Raw genomic sequence first — 17,485 nt, 5'->3', positions numbered from 1 at the left:
AATGCCTCCTAGAGACCGTTTCTTTTAAGGGTGATAAAATATTTCCTCTCTTCCTGCAATCAGTATCTGGAAAACATTTGTCTTGGGAGATGAAAGTTGTCAATGCATGGCCTTCATTTTTACTCCCTTTTCTTTTTCTCAGGCCTCATTATTATGGAAATTTTTTATTCTCCATATCCGTTAGTGAGGACAGAAGGAAAGGGAAGAAGATGCAACAATTTCTAAGATCCAAATTAAGAATTCCCACAGTTACAGCACTGCCACAGTCTATTAGTCAAAACTACAAACAGACCAGTGTGGATTAAAGATGGTAGAAAAATAGACTACCTCTTGGGAGGAGCAGCAGAGTCAGGAAGCAAAGGCAATGCGTTCTGCAGTAGCAGAAATCTGTGGTCAGGACTGGGGATCTAAAGTAGCGGTATAGACCTTGTCTAGCATATATGAGGTTCTAGGTTCAACTACAAGCATGGAAAAAATTTTGCAGCTATTTTTGTAACTAACACACAAAGTAATAATCCTAATTTTCCCTTTGTGGGTATATTTTTTGGTCTACTCCCCAAATGTCCACTGCCTTTTCAATATACTCCAATTGTCTTTATTCCTGCTAAAAGTAAGAGGCAACCAGATTTGACAATAAGATTTTCTCTATCATTTTTCTCTTCAGAACTATTCACATTATAGGTTTTGTTAGAGTCAACTAAAATCTCTAAATGCCTTTAAATATATATATTACTATAGTTAAGGAATACTGCCTCTTTTATTTATGCTGATAATTTTTTTGACTCAGTAATAGTAGTAGTAGTAGTAGTAGTTAGCTACAACACTGAGAGTTAGTTAATGTATGTCTAGTATTTTACTTGAATTACCTCACTTTCCTCATCAACCTATGGAGTAGGTGCTATTATTATGTCATGTTAGATGTAGCTGACATACTGAATAGGTAGAACTCATAAGTTTTCATTGAAAAAAACTGTGGTTCTTTTCTCCACTTTCCAATCAAACCTGTTCTTAGGCATAAAATCTAAAGCAAATCCTACAAGCTTATCTGCTCACTTGTAGATAATTAAGTCTGATTTTTAAGTTTCTGAAATAGTCTCAATTCATAAATTAAACATGTCCATTCCCATGTAATAAATTAACTTTCAACTTCTCATTTTGCATGGCTACAGATATAGTTCAGTGGTAGACTGCTTGCCTAGCATGTATGGGCCCATTCCCAACATTGCAAAATAAAAAAAGAAATAAAAAGTCAATTTCTCACTTTGCAATCATCACAGTACCAATCAATTCAGGCAAGAAGCATCAGTGCATGCTAAAATTAGTGGGTGAAAGTTTGATATGCAGCAGGAAATTTAAATTGTTTCAAAGTATCTCCCTCTAAGATACTTATTAAATTTTTAATGATAAAATTGTAACTTCATTATAGAGAAACCTAGCAAACACCACCTTATCCAACTGATCAGTTAAAATAAGCAATTATGGCACAAACTGACACCAGGCATCTCCTGATGTAATGTATTAAAGAAACACAGTGTCAGTTATGAAATTCCCTGCTTAAAATGCAAAACTTGAATCTAGTCATCAGGAAACATTGATAAACTCAAATTGAGGGATGCTCCAAAATAAATTACCTCTACTTAAGCTTATGAAATATAAAGACAGACTGAGGAACTTTTCAGATTAAAGAAGAAGAAAAAAAAAAAAAAAAACATGAAAGTGAATGTAATGCATGAGAGAGACCCCCACTTTGGTGATAGGGTCTCATAGAATACTAACAATGACAGCTCTCTCCCAAACATTCTCTTCTTTCTCTCTTCTCTGGAAAGAGGGGTGTGGTCAGTTAAATGCTGGCAAACCAGCTATCAGCCACTTCCTCTTCAACTCCAGATTTAGTGATCTTACTTATCACTGGAATTTGGAAATGCTTAGTAATCATTTTTAGGGTGCTCATTCAAAGTGGGAACAGGAGTTCTATTTTACCATTTCATTACAAGAGGAAATTAAGGCTTTAAAAGTTTAAATAAGTTCTGCTAGATCACAGACAATGAAAAGGAGAGTTGGGTAAAAAATTATTTTCTTACATTTATGCTTGGTAGAATTAGTCTGTTGTTCTGGGCTATTGTATCATTTTAGATCCTGATTAAATCATTTAAGGAATTTGCTCTGTCTCTTAATTATTTACAAAGTGCTTACCATAAGTGCTTTACATACATTGTCTCAGTTAACTTTTTTTAAATTTTTTTAATGTTTTGTATTTTTTAGACCTTTATTTTATTTTATTTTTTTAAAGTGGTGCTGAGGATGGAACCCAGTGCCTCACACATACTAGCCTAGCGCTCTACCACTGAGTCACAACCCCAGCCCTCAGTTAACTTTTATAGCTGTATCATATAGCTATTATTTACAATCAACAAATGAGAAAATTGAGTTTCAAAGAAGTTAAATGACATCCCCAAGAGCTCACAGCTAGAAAGGGTAACGCCAGGATTCACAACCACATTCCTTACCTTCAAACTCAAGTTCATTTCCACAATGCTATTCACGTTCCCATGTTAACTTCTCCAGCTTTTACCTTATCTTTTTGCCAAAAGATTTTAAACCATTTTTAATGAAATGTGTGGACACATATCAGCCTCAAAATACAATGGAGTGAGAGGTTCATCCCAGGATGGGGAGGACAGAGTGCATTTGAGTTGAAAGAGGTTAAGGAGAGGACTATACCAAAGCAAAACAAACAAAAACTCAACAAAGAGAAGAAGCTCAAAATTAATACAAAAGGGTTCTGAGTTTCCTGGAGATGACAGCCCAAAGGAAAATCACCATGATTGACAGCTTTCATGGTATGGAGAAGAAACGGCAGAATTCTTATTAGACCATAAACGGTATGTCCCTTATGTATTGCTGCATTGCAAGTCACCCCAAAACTTAGCAGGTTTAAACAACCACTTTTTATGCCTTTTGAGCAGATGGGTTAACTGGGCTGAGATGGGAGGTTCTAATGTTCTAGTCCAAATAAATCCTGGGGCTCCAATGGGCTGAAAAGATTTCAGATGATTTACAATTCTAGTATCTTAGCAGGTAGCTGGGAGTATTGTTCAGCTGGGGTATTGGGAAGGTGGACTTTTCTCTAGCCATGTAGTCTCAGGGCCTAGATCTGTACCTCTCCATGGAACCTCTCTACTAATCCCTTCATGTTACCTCTTAAACAGTAACTGGACTGCTGATGTGGAGGCTCAGTGCTCTTCAAAGTGAGCATTCTAAGAAAGTGGAAGTAGAAGCTGCTAGTCTCCTTAAATAATTGGCTTGGAACTGGTACAGTGCCATTTTGTCACATTCTATTTGTTAACACAAGCTACAGACCAACTGGATTCATGTGGGAAGGGACTACACCAGGGAGTAGATAGTGGGAGGCATGGTTCATTGGAGGTTATCTTTGGAGAAAAGCAAGCAGAAAGACAGAACAATTTTTTCTAGCACTTTAATATGAAATACTTATATGCATTTGTAAAGATACTTTATAGAAAATGTAAGGTACGTGACTTTTTATTTGATTCTTAAGAAAATAACAATATAATGTAAGAGAAAGGCTCTCTTACATTATATTGTTATATACATTTCAAATATGTAGCTTTATGATAATTTGAATTGATATCAAAATAAAACTTGAGAAATTTAAAGAAATGAGAGGTTAAGAATTTTCTCACTTGAATACTATTGTTTCAACAGGAACTTTTTTTGAGGTACAATATAACTAAAGATTCAAGAACTAAGATGACCATACCAATGCCTCCAAGTCAAAAATCATCAGAAACATTCCTATATTTTGAACAAGTATTAGATGATGGGAGAAAGCAAAGCTCATTATGTATTTTTGTGTATTAACAAACCTTATGTAGAAGTGACTAAATAAGACTAGAGCTATAATTAGTAAAGACACAGTAATCACTGATATGTTCCATGATAGGGAGATGTTTGGTTATTTTTGTGGCTTTGAAGTAGGTACATGTTTTCTCAGTGTTCATTTATGATAAAGGACTGGTGCTGTTTTGTCTTAATCCATCACAATCACAGAGTGGTTTATCTAATGTTGGCATTCTATGGACATATTTTTGTTCAGCAGGAGATCACCAAGGCCTAATTGTGAGTTCCAGGCCAGCGCATAGCAAGAACAGTGCTGAAAGGAGAAAAATCACCAGCTGACAGTGCCAGCCTAGCTTCCTGATGTCAGGTTTACTTCTCTCAACTGTAATAGCAAAACAAGAAAGAGAGAGAGAGAGAGAGAGACAGAGAGGGAGCCGCGGAGGGAGGAAGGGAAAGAAAGAAAGTCTAAGTATAAGGGACTAATAAAATACCTAAATTCATTGTGGTATTTTGCATCCATAGAATACTCAGCAGCCATTAAAACACAATGGAAGAACATTTTATCACACACACATGCAAACACACACACACATGTACAAACACACTCAATGTACTGTTAATTTAAAAGACTGCAAAACAGTATTTATAATATAATTATATTTTGGAAAATAATCCACGTATATACAAAAAATACTAGAATATAAACAAAAATGTTAATATTGCTATAACTAGTTTCAGAGGTTTTTTCATTTTTAATTTTTTTGCAGTGCTGGGGGTCAAACCCAGCGTCTCTCACACATTCTAGGCAAGTGCTCTACCACTATGGACAAATTTTATTTTCTTTCTGCTCATCTATATTTCCCAAAGTTTCACAACATAGGTGTATTACATTTGTAAAGAGAAAGGCCAGTGTTGTTGTTCTTGTCGTCATCTTAACAAGGTTTAGCACATGAGTGAAAAGCCAGAAGCACAGGCTCACAGTAAGACTGACTGAAAGAACATTCAAGGGCTTCAGACACTAGCATATAGGGAGCAAGATTTACATTCCGACATGTAAATTAAGGATGATGACTTGTATTTCTCTCCAAATGAGGGGTCAAAATAGTTTGAAATTTGCCCCCAAAGGATTGGCTCAAAGTTCTAGATTTCTGTATCATTAAGCAAGAAACAAGTGACCAATTTATTGTGTGCCAAGTACCATTCTAACCATTTCATATGCAATAACTAAACAAATCTTCACAGTAACCCTAAGATACAAAGCTATATTATTCTTCCCATATTACACAGGAGAAAACTTAAACACTGAGATGAGTCAAGTCACTTTTCCAAGGTCCTATTGGTAAGAAGTTGGTAGATGACAGGATTTAAACCCAGATCATCTGTTTCAAGCGTCTATGCTCTTAATTTTTACTTGAAAGGCGATGAAGGCAGAATTTAAACATATGCATCATAAAATGGTATAAATATTTCTGTGCTTTCCTTAGACTGCTAAAAATCTGTATTGCATCTCAATGGACCAGACCTAAATTTCACAGACCAAGTAACTAACAGGTCCTGGCAGCACCAAGGACAGAGCCTAGCAGATTTAGACTGGAAGCATTTCTTTACCATTGAGCCACATTCCCAACCCTTTTTATTTTTCATTTTGAGACATGGTCTTGCTAAGTTGTTTAGGGTCTCACTAAGTTGCTGAGACTGACCTCAAACTTGTGATCCTCTGCCTCAGCCTCCTTCTGAGCCTCTGGGAATTTCAGGCATGCACCACCATACTCTGCTAGAAGCATTTCTTTCTTTTTTATTTTCCTTTTTTAAATTTTCTTTTCCTTTTATTTATTCATTTTTTCTTTAAAGGTACTGGGGAATGAACCCAGGTTCTTGAATATGATAGGTAAGCATTCTACTACCCTCAGCATTTTTTCTATTTTTTAAATTTTGGGACAGGTTCTCATTAAATTGATGAAGTTGAACTCAAATTTTGACACTCCTGCCTCAGCTGGATTACAGGTATGAGCACCATGGACTGCAGAAAACCTTCTTTAGAGCATAGAAACTGAAACTCTCCCATAATTCTATTCTCCAAAACTGCTTTAGCAATATAAGTTTCACTTGGGGACATGTCTTTCTACTATAACTGGATAGTGCAAGGCTCTGCTTTTTGTTGTGCCATTTGTACTATTTATTATTTCATCACCATTCCTATTCCTTTCCCCTGATAGTAACCCACTCCAGTGGACTTAATTGGAGATTGTTACAATGTACTTTCCTGCATTTATTTAAGTTGACTCTAAATCCAGTCTTCTTGAGTTCTGTCACAGCTTTGCCACTTACCAGTTGTGTGACCATGGGCAAATTGTTTAGTTTCTGTGTGCCTTAGTTTTCTTTCTTTCTTTCTTTCTTTTTTTTTTTTAATTTTAATTGTTCTAATTAGTTATACATGATAGTAGAATTCACTTTGGTACATCATACATAAATGGAGTATAACTTCTCATTCTTCTGGTTGTACCTGATGTAGAATCACACCGGGCATGTAGTCATATATGCACATAGGATAATAATGTTTAATTCATTCTACTACCCTTCCTACCCTCATGCCCCTTCTCCTCCCCCTTCACTGCCTTCTACCTAATCCAAAGTAACTCTGTTCTTCCCCAGCCCCAACCCCTTTGCTGTGAATTAGCATCCACATATCAGAAAAAACATTCAGCCTTTGGTTTGTGGGGATTGGCCTATTTCACTTAGCATAATATTCTCCAGCTCTGTTCATTTGTGCCTTTGTGTTTTGTCAAGAAGAAAGAAAGAAAGAAAGAAAGAAAGAAAGAAAGAAAGAAAGAAAGAAAGAAAGAAAGAAAGAAAGAAAGAAGGAAGAAAGGAACTTCATAGGATTATTAGGAAGAGCTAATATTTAGTAAATGATTTAACATTGCCATCATGCCACCTAGTGATTTGGGAGGATGAAGTGGGAGCACTACAAATTTGAAGCCAACCTCAGCAACTTAGGAGATTCTGTCTCAGAGTGAAAAATTTTAAAAAAAGATTTGTAATGTAGCTAGTGATAAAGTACTGCTGGGTTAAATCCCCAACACACACACACGTCGCTGGCTCTTTGCAGTTCCAAAATCCGTGGATATTTGTCACCGCCTGCAGCAACAACTTGCACGGGTCTTATGGGTGGTGGAGTGGAAACTGAGGCACTTCTATCTTTCTCTTTAGTGCACTGCTTTCCTGCTTGTTCATACAGGATAGAGGAAATGAGGTTTACTTGCTTTGAGAGGAGAGAGAGAGAGAGAGAAACTTGCTCCTGCATCCTGTGAACTAAGGGTATGTCTACCTAAGGTGCCCTAGTGATGCGTCTGAATTCTCCGTTCCACCGCTGCCCCTACTCCCTGCTGTGTTCTTTCTTCTGGCTTTTCTGCTAATGGCTGCTGTCGCGTATGTCCCTACTAGCTACTGCCGCGTGTCTTTCCCTCTGGCTGCTAATGGCTGCTGTGACGTGTCTTCTTCTCTGGCTACTTCTAATGGCTGCTGTGTGTCTGTCTCGCTGGGCCTATGCTTATATCACCTCCAGGAGGCGGAGAGCAGGGCCACGCCTCTTACGCAAAGATTAGGCGAGACGCTCCGAGCAGGCAATTAGTGCTCGAGAACACATGTGCATACATTGTGTGCGTAGACGAGAAAATCACCTGAGTGTGCTTATGTCAATTAACCTCGATGTGATCAGGTGCCATCCCGGCGCCGCCAACATGGCACAGCCCCCAACACACACCACACACACACACACACACACACACACACACAGAGTTAACATTTATCAAGTGCTTAGAATATAGTGAATGCTATATAAATTATAAATAAAAAATGTGTATTATTGAACTGGGCACAGTGGTGCATGCCTGTAATCCCAGGGGCTCAGGAGGCTGAGGCAGGAGGATTGTGAGTTCAAAGCCAGCCTCAGCAAAAGTGAGACACCAAGCAACTCAGTGAGACCCTGTCTATAAATAAAATACAAAATAGGGCTGGGATATTGCTCAGTGGTTGAGTGCCCCTGAGTGCAATCCTCAGTAATCCCCACAAAAAAGTATATTATTGAAAAATATAAATAATATTCAATTTCTTCTTTATATCTTTCAATTGTTTTAGATCAACCCAGATTTTGATATGTAAATCTAATTCCATGACATATTTTACCAGTCCATTCCCTTGGGCCTGCCTTAAGCATTTGTGGAGCTTGAGGTAAGAGACCAAAGGAGACCTATATATTATATATCTAAATATTTTTTAAAGTCATAACTAAAGATCATACACTGCAAAATTAGATATCCTGTCTTTTCCCTTGACAAACATTCCTTCATAAGCAAAATTGAAATGAATATGTAAAACTCTAATTTTCATATGACTGAGAATAGGTATATCATCCAAGAGGACTAAGTTTATTTTTGCTCATAAGTAGTTATTTTGTTGATGAACTGGTCTCATTTGGATGAGTAATAAAGATATATGTAATTTAAAAAATAGATATTGGTCCCAACACTTGATTTTTCTTGCCTTTATTTCAGCAAAATCACAGTCCAAGGAATATAAAAATGCCAATTTAGTCCTTAACTGGTGCCTAGAAACTACAGCACATATGAAATAATTAAGTACCAGCCCTGTTGCTATACTTTTAGGCTTCTTTTGTAGTCTCAATGTTGCTCCTTTTATTGTCTTCTCATTTAGTTCTCCATGTTTCTTGCTACATGTTTAATAGCGGTAGTATTAGGAAAACAAAACCCAAATATTTTCAGAAAAAAATCACTATGTTGTAATAATCAAAATTCTCCCCTATTTTATTGTCTACTGACAGCTAGGCCAACATAGATAAACATGTTTTTGAGTGGTTATGGTTCTTACATAATTTTTAAGACTAAATTAGAGAATGGCATTGGACTGATGCTACACTTAGATTAAAAAGGAACCATAAAGCTTTAAACTTTTCTGTTGAAGACTAACTTGTGTGCAGTAAAGTGCACCAAGCTGAAGTGTATGACTTAATATCTTTCTACCTGTTTGTACCCAGGTAACCACCACACAGATGAAGAAAACCCAGCTCCAGAGGAGGTTCCCGCATGCCTCTTTCTAGTCTGGATGCCCCCAAACTAATCACTTTTCTTACTTCTACCATCATATTACACTATAAAAAATGATACCATCATGTCCAAAAGTTGTAATGCATATGATAAATTATCATTATAAACAAAAATATTAAAAGATTTTAACTTTATATCCAACCATATTGGCATATTATAAATTTCATCTTCTCTTAAAACAGTATAAATTCATAGAAAATGTTATATTCTTCTTTCAAATTTTCCAATGCTTGAGCATTACCAAACTTTTTAAAAATCCAAAACAGGAAGGAAGCTAATCATTTTGCTTAAATGTCTCTTTGAGACTGTATTTTAATCTATCATAACCAGAAAACATACTCTCTGGAAATTAGTTTATCAATAAATTTATGTAAAATATTTTTGTTTCTTTGCTCTAATTCCCATATATTTTATTTTAATGCCATCTTGTTAAATATCTTTTGATTTACAGGAATATTTGTTCTAAAATTAACAAATATATACTCTTTCTAAAAGTGAAACTTAGGTATTGTATTAGCATCACATCACAACAATGAAATACTTGACCCAGGCTACTTATAAAGAAGAGGTTTATTTAGCTCACATTTTGGAGGTTTAAAGTTCAAAGGGTATAATGTAGGCTTTCTGTGAGGGCTGCCCCTTGGCTGCATTTCTTCATGGCACAGACAGCAATGGTGGGAGCCCATGCAACAGCATGCAACTACATCTTGAATCAGGAGCAGAGAAAGACTGGGTGAGACCAAACACAGGTGTTTATGACAGTCTTAAGATGAGAACTACCAAGGGGTCCCATGAGAACTACCTTCTAAGAGCGTGGTCCAAAGCCCTAAGGATCTCTCTCAGGCTTCATCTCCAAAAGGTTCCACCCGCTACTAACAACACCACCCTGGGGATTAACCCTTTAAATACAATGGACTCTGTGGGACACTCAGACCACATCCAAACCATAACAGACATGTAAGTTTTTTCAGAAAAGTTCTTGCTAACATTAATAATAGCAATTCAGAAATTATACCAAAGAACTATGGATAGTGCAACTTTAAATTTCACTTTCCCAGGAAGATTGCAAACTGCTCTTTGCTTGAAGATCTTCCATTGTTTGAATTTTTCTAATACTTTGTGTATCTTATCAAAGTTAAATTCAATTGCCTTGAAAAAAGTATTTTCCTCATGTGTTCGAGTATGATTTTGTTAGCCAGGTGCATGCCTATAGTCCCGACTCAGGAAGTTAAGTTAGGAAGATTACTTCAGCCCACAACTTTGAGACCAGCCTGGGCAACATAGAAAGGACCCATCTCAAAATAAGTGGGATGGATTGCCTAGCATGCACTGAGGCCCTGGATTTTACCCTCCACATTAAAAAAAAAAGCAATCTTGGTTATGCCTCATTAAGATGCTCGATGTTTAGGCAGATCCAAAATATTTTATATAGTCTTTGATTGTTCTGAAGAATATCATTACTATTGACATGATTGAGATCAATAGATTCAAAGTGACATAAATGATTTCAAGAATGTTTCTGGATTTTTAGCTAAAATTATGGCATGTACATTACTGTAATTTAGCAAGACCTTTATCACAGACTTTACTGTGTTGCATAGGGCAATCACAAAGTTATAGACACAACCACTGTTATTATACATCAAACTTTGGATTTACTGGTAGAGCACACACAATGCCCTGAACTCTCATTTTTCCATAACATAGATGAGATACAATGCTTTGTGTGTGTGTGTGTGTGTGTGTGGCACTGGGGGTTGAACCCACAGCCCTGCATATGCTTAGGCAAGCACTCTGCCACTCAGCTACATCCCTGCCCCACAGACTTTATGTAGATGTTCTAAATGCACCTTGACCAAAAGTCCTGAGGTCAACTTAAGGCAAAGGACAAGACATGATGTAAACAGAAATTGAGTAAAAAGGATTCTACCCTTCTATATGTTATATATTTACCAGCTGAACTAAGAGGAAGTAGGAAAGACCTAGTTTCTCCAAGAAACAAAAAATATTTTCAGTGGTATCAGGTGCAGGAAGCACACTAAAGAGTACTCCTAGGGCTTATATCTTATTCCAAGGGTTTTGGGAACAGCCTGGAAGAATCCATACCTCCCAAAACACTGGTTATCAGCCAGCAGCCAATCTCTACCTCTCTGCAGACAGGCCTGGTCCCAATGAGCCAGCTCCCTGCTAAATCACCAAAGGAGGGAACGAATGGGCCTCACTACCTATCCAGATTTATTTCTTAGCAGACTTATAATCTTTTGAATCAATGCTTAAAATTGGAAAAAAAAATTTTTTTTTTGTTTGTTTTTTTGTTTTTTGATACTGGAGAGTGGACCCAGGATTACTCTCTACCACTGGGCTACCTCCCCATCCCTTCTTGGTTTTTGTTTGAGACAGTCTCCTTCAGCTTCCCAGGATGGCCTCAAATTTGCAATTCTCTTGCCTCAGCCTTCCAAGTAGCTGGGATTACAGGCATGCACCTGTAATTCAGGAATTCTTGAGTTAAGCCAAAAACCTGTGCTTACTTAGAACAGATGTAAAACCAAACAGGATGATCACTTCAAGTACCTAGGAGTTCCAGGCCAGCTAGTCAACATAGCAAGCTCTTGAGGGGGCAAAAATGTTGTCAAATAGAAGACTCTGTTTCATTACCATTGATTTGTATTTTTTTTTTTTTTTTTGGTGGTGCTGGGGATCGAACCCAGGGCCTTGTGCTTGCAAGGTGAGCACTCTACCAACTGAGCTATCTCCCCAGCCCAATTTGTATTCATTTTCACTGGTCCAAATTTTAAAATATAACCTGTTATACATTCACAGATAATACAACTTAAATATATTTCCATTTAAAAATAAAATAAATATAAGTAAATTAAATTTCATATACATTTTTCAAAATTCTTTTTCTTCTAAAACATTCAAAATCATTTATTAAATTAAAACACAGCTGGGCACAGTGGTGCACATGTAATCCCAGTGGGTCAGGAGCCTGAGGTAGGAGGATTGCAAGTTCAAAGCTTCCTTTAGCAATTTAGCAAGGTTGTAAGCAATTTAATGAGACCCTGTCTCAAAAGAAAAAATAAAAAAGGACTGGAAATGTGCTCAGTGGTTAAGTGCTCCTGGGTTCAATCCCTGGTACCAAAACAAACAAACAAACAAACAAAAAAAGTCAATATACAATTAATGACTATCAGAATATCTAGTAAAAATATTTAAAATAAAGCCAACTTTTCCTGAAAAGTAGGCAAAATCTTTTGGTACATTTTTATTCAAATAAAACTATTCACAATTCTAGCACTGTGTCCATTTAGTAGCCAGTGTAAATAATAAGTTCTTGGGATGAGGCTGTGGCTCAGTGTTAAAGCGCTTGCCTAGAACATGTGAGGCGCTGGGTTCAATCCTTAGCACAACTTTAAAGTTATTTTTAAAAAGTTATTTAAAAAATAAGCTTTCCATTTTAAGTCTGTTTTGTTTAAACTACACCTGTACACATTCAGTAATATAAATTGCTTATTATTGCAAATGTTCCTCAGCTGCTAGGTTTATGTGTTGCAAGTATGGTGCTAATTCATGAATACAATGAATTGAAAACACCAAAAGAAGCAAAAAAATGGATGCCCAGCTCTCCTGGAAAAGGACACTTAATTATGCAAGAATATATTTAGAATCTGAGAAGGACTTGCCAAGTAATTAGTTTTCTCCCTTATCTAAGCAGTTTTACTACTTAAGTGCTCTGTATGCTTCAAAGTAGTGTCTATGTTCAAGGTTAGTAGCAGTATAACCTAAAGATCTTCACAGTAATTCTAATTCAGCTGTGCCAGTCCTAAGTGCCAAGTCAGTGACCAAGACACCCATGTATACTTTAAGAAATACACTTTTTGTGTCAGTGTGATATGGAAAGACTTGTAAAGTGCAGCTCTAGAGCAAAGGTTCTTGCTCAGGTCTAATGTGCTGCTCTTGTGTTGCTTCTTGTTCTTTGCCACAAACAAAACCACAATGAACAACCTCATTTCTGTCTCCTTGAGGATCTGTGAATAATTTCTCCAGGATATATGCTCAGGAGTTAAATTGTTGATTTATAGAGTATACACATTATCAATATTACTGAGTATTGCTCTCCATAACAGTTAAATTAATTGATCCTCCTGCCAGTAATATGTAAAGTTTTCCCTATTTTGCATGCAAATATATCATTTTTCAAAATCGAAACATTGTTCCACAATCTACTGTTTCTCACTTTAAATGTCTCATTCATCTAGTTTCATATCCATCCGCTAATTAAACCCTTTAGGCAAAGTTGTCTAACCAGTAACCACTGAATTAGACTAGCACCTGAGTCATATTTCTGCATCCTTCATTCAATATGTGTATTTGTTTGTTCTGAGCAAAGACTTGAGCGAAAAATATGTTCCAGGCATTGGAATGACCCAAAAACAAAAGTAGCACAATCCTCTACACTCAACCTTGGAGTCTGACCTATTCTACAGCCTCAGGGAAGTCAAAATTTGCTCTTGGGCTGGGTTTGTGGCTCAGTGGTAGAGTTCCTGCCTGGCACACATGAGGCATTGGGTTTTATCCTCAGCACCACATAATAAATAAAATGAAGTTAAAAAAATATATAGATTTGCTCTCATATACATTTCTTTTACAAATTTATTAATCCTGTCAAAAGATGTTGATTACAACCACAAGAATGGGAAGTTATAGTCCATACATGTATGTCAAAATACTCTCTACTGTCATGTATTCTAAAAAGAATTTGAAAAAAGTAAAGAAGTTGAAGCCTGATGTGGTGGCGCATGTCTGTAATCCCAGTGGCTCAGGAGGCTGAGACAGGAGATTGCAAATTCAAAGCCAACCTCAGCAACTTAGAGAGGCTCTGAGCAACTTAGCGAATGCTGTGTCAAACTTTAAAAAAGGGGGTGTGTGTGGCTCAGTTGTTAAGCACCCCTGATTTTAGTTCCTGTTACAAAAAAAAAAAAGGAAAAAAATAAGTTAATCTGAAAATATATATCCCTAGCAAACTTTCACCCCCAATCCTGGTACTGGCAATTAAACCCAGGGGTGCTTTACCACTCCAAGCTACATCCTCACCAGTTTTGGGTTTTTATTTTGAGACAGGGTCTCCCTAAGTTGTTCAGGCTGGCCTAAGACTTGCAATTCTCCTGCCTCAGACTCCCAAGTCACTGGGATAACAGGTGTGCAACATTGTGCCCAACACAAACTCTCCATTTAATCATGTGCTTCCAGTTTAAGAACACATTAATAACACTTTGAATAATCCTTTCTTGAATCTAGCCCAGGATCAAAATCAATTTCACCAGTATATACTTTGGGTGCTTCACCTTCTTCTCTTGGAAAGCTGCCACTGTACTTGCCATATTGCCATATACAATTTTGCTTTCATTCTTTTTGATTTTCAGAATAAAGGAACATCTGTTCAACTTTTTGGGGCTAAGTAAGCTAGATTATAATTCATGTAGGCTAGATGATTGAAAATTACTTAAATCTCTGCACAATTCAGAGTCTCACTCATCTTGGGCTCCAGTGCCTTCTAGCCCACCTTTGTTTTATATTTTTCAGTATAGAGGCCATTTTTTTTTTGGGGGGGGGAGGTGGGGGTACCAGGGATTGAACTCAGGAGCACATGACCACTGAGCCACATCCCCAGCCCTATTTTGTATTTTTTTTGAGACAGGGTCTCACTGAGTTGCTTAGTGCCTCACTTTCGCTGAGGCTGGCTTTGGACTCAAAATCCTCCTGCCTCAGCCTCCTGAGTCGCTGGGATCACAGGCGTGAACCACAGTACCTGGCATGAAGGCCATTTTCTTTAACAAAGAAGATTCAAAGTGTTCTGCTTACTCTCTCTCTCTTTTTTTTCCTGTATTACACAGTCATCCCAAAGCATCACACCTAATTTTTTTATTTTTCTTGCTCTAAATATGATATATAAAACTCTTGTTTTTAGCATCTTTGTAATTCTCCACTCATTTGGGCCTAGTTTCTGATGCCATTGTTACAGATTTATGGCACTCTATTCACCCTTAGTCACATTTTCTTATGTCCATCATGCCTATGTTATCTACTAAAATCTGAACTAATCAGAAAATGTCCCATTCTATTATGATGACATCTTCATACCTTTTTTTTTTTTTTTTTGGTACCAGGGATTGAACTCAGGGGCACTTGACCACTGAGCCACATCCCCAACCCTATTTTGTATTTTATTTAGAGGCAGGTTCTCACTGAGTTGCTTAGTTTCTTGCCATTGCTAAGGCTGGCTTTGAACTTGGGATCCTCCTGCCTCAGCCTCCCTAGCCACTGATTCAGACCTTTTCTTCTTCACTGAGGTTATTTTAAATTTATGTAATCATAATTGAACATTTGAGGTCAATTGATTCATCTTAGCATGATACACCTAGTTCAGTAGACAGCAAAAAATAGGCACTTAATAAATATTTAATGAATGATAATAAAAGAGTGAATAAAAATCTCATTCTGATGAATTATGCCTGCTTTTTAACTTTTAAAAATCTATTTTTTTGTAATCTTCAAGACATACCTGGGTATTCCTATTGCTATAAAAATTACAACTTTAGATAGAGTTATTTCTCCTTGTTTGTTACTTCAGTGCTTTCGATCTTAAAGCACATGCATCTTTCTGTGTTTGTAATTTGATGAAGACATTATTTCAATGCTGAGGGAGACTCTCAAACTTTTTGAACTGATGATCCTTACACCTATTTATAAAGATTTTCTGATTCATGTGCAGCAGAGGGATTAACAGCCAGGCACATTTGTTTTGAGGAAAAGCCTCTGCTCTTTCCAAAATGGTATTGGAATGTATTCTTTCCCAATACAAAAGAGTAGAGATCTTTTGTACTGGAAAAGAATTTTAAATACTCAAACTCCTGTTAATCTCCCCTTGCTTAGAAATTCTGTTTGCTTTTGTTCCTGACACTATTGCTTACCGATAAGCAATATGAGAAAATCTATTTTCTATGTATCCCAAATATGATGAAGAAAGTTGTGAACAAATGTTGCTGTGAACTCACAATTTCTATGTTTAGGAAAGTTATAAACATAGAAAAACCCCTCTTTGTGCTTCCCCCAACATTTGCTTAACAATAGCTCAGCTGTCCCCAAGAGGTATCTGTGCTATGTGGGCAAAATCCATCAGGGACACCTGAAGACAGGTCTGGGCCCAGAGACAAAAAGACTATGAAAGAATCTTGCCTTCAGCAGAAGCCCAAAAAGATGATGGGTAAAGTCTGGATATTGCTTTACTTTTTGTTAAGAAGTTAATTCGTCTTTATCACTTCCATCCTTCAGTCTCTATCTCAAAGCAATTAAAATAACCAAAATATATTCCTGTCCAGGAGGGTAGTTAAACCCAATTCATATTTTCTGGTATGAACTATTAAAGCAAGTTAGGATTACTACTTGTTCCAAATTGGTGTGTTTTTCTAACTTGCATATGATTTCGGTATTTTAAATGAAACTCCTAAAAACATAGCATCATATGTTTACCTCAAGTTAAATCTTGCTGTTCAAAATCTGACTGACAGGGCCGGGGATGTAATTCAGTGGCAGAGCATTTGCCTAACATGTACAAGGCACTGGGTTCAATCCCTAGTACTGGGGGAAAAATCTTGCCAATATATTGTATAATTCCATTTCTGTGAAATGCTCTAAATAGGCAAGTCTACAGAGACAAAAAGTAGATTAGTGGTTATTAGAAGATGAGGGGAAGGAAGACTGGGGAGTGACTACTTAAAATTATTAAATGATGATTTTTATATGAATTTTATCTCAATAAATTTTAAAAAATCTATTCTGCTCCAACATCTTAAATTTAGTATTGTTAAATATAAGAGAAAAAGTATAACATATAAATCTGCAGAAGACAAATTGTAATAAAAGACCAGTTGAGTCCAGCACCATGGTACAAGCCTATAATCCCAGAAATTTGGGAGGCTGATGCAGAAGGCTCACAAGTTCAAGGCCAATTTAGTAAGACCCTGTCTCAAAATAAAAATAAGCTGGATATAGCTCAGTTGGTAGAGTGCTTCCCTTGCAAATACATGGCCCTAGGTTCAGTTCTACCAAAAATTAAATAAATAAAAATAAAAAATAAAAAAGCCTGGGGTATATAGCTCAGTGGTAGAGCATTTTCCCTGTATGTGTAAGGCCCTGGGCTTAATCCCCAGTACAAAGAAAGAAAGAAAGAAAGGGAAAGGAAAGGAAGGAAGGAATAAAAGAAAGGAAGAAAGATGAGTTGACCAAAATTAAAATTAACGTGAGAAATGTGTATGTGTCTGCATTCAGAGACCCCCTGCCATTTGGATGCCTCACCTTGAGTTTCCAGCGTGTTCCGACTGCCACCTGGTGGCTTTCAATCCCCAAACCACTCAGGGTTCTACATTGAGGATGTTTCCAACGCTTTCTAGTTTCTTCTCTTCAAGATTGCCCTCTTCTGGTTAGAAAGGATATGCAAAATT

Source organism: Sciurus vulgaris (assembly GCF_902686455.1).
Source record: "Sciurus vulgaris genome assembly, chromosome: 8".
Classification (NCBI taxonomy): Eukaryota; Metazoa; Chordata; class Mammalia; order Rodentia; family Sciuridae; genus Sciurus; species Sciurus vulgaris.
This window is presented reverse-complemented; position numbering follows the sequence as displayed.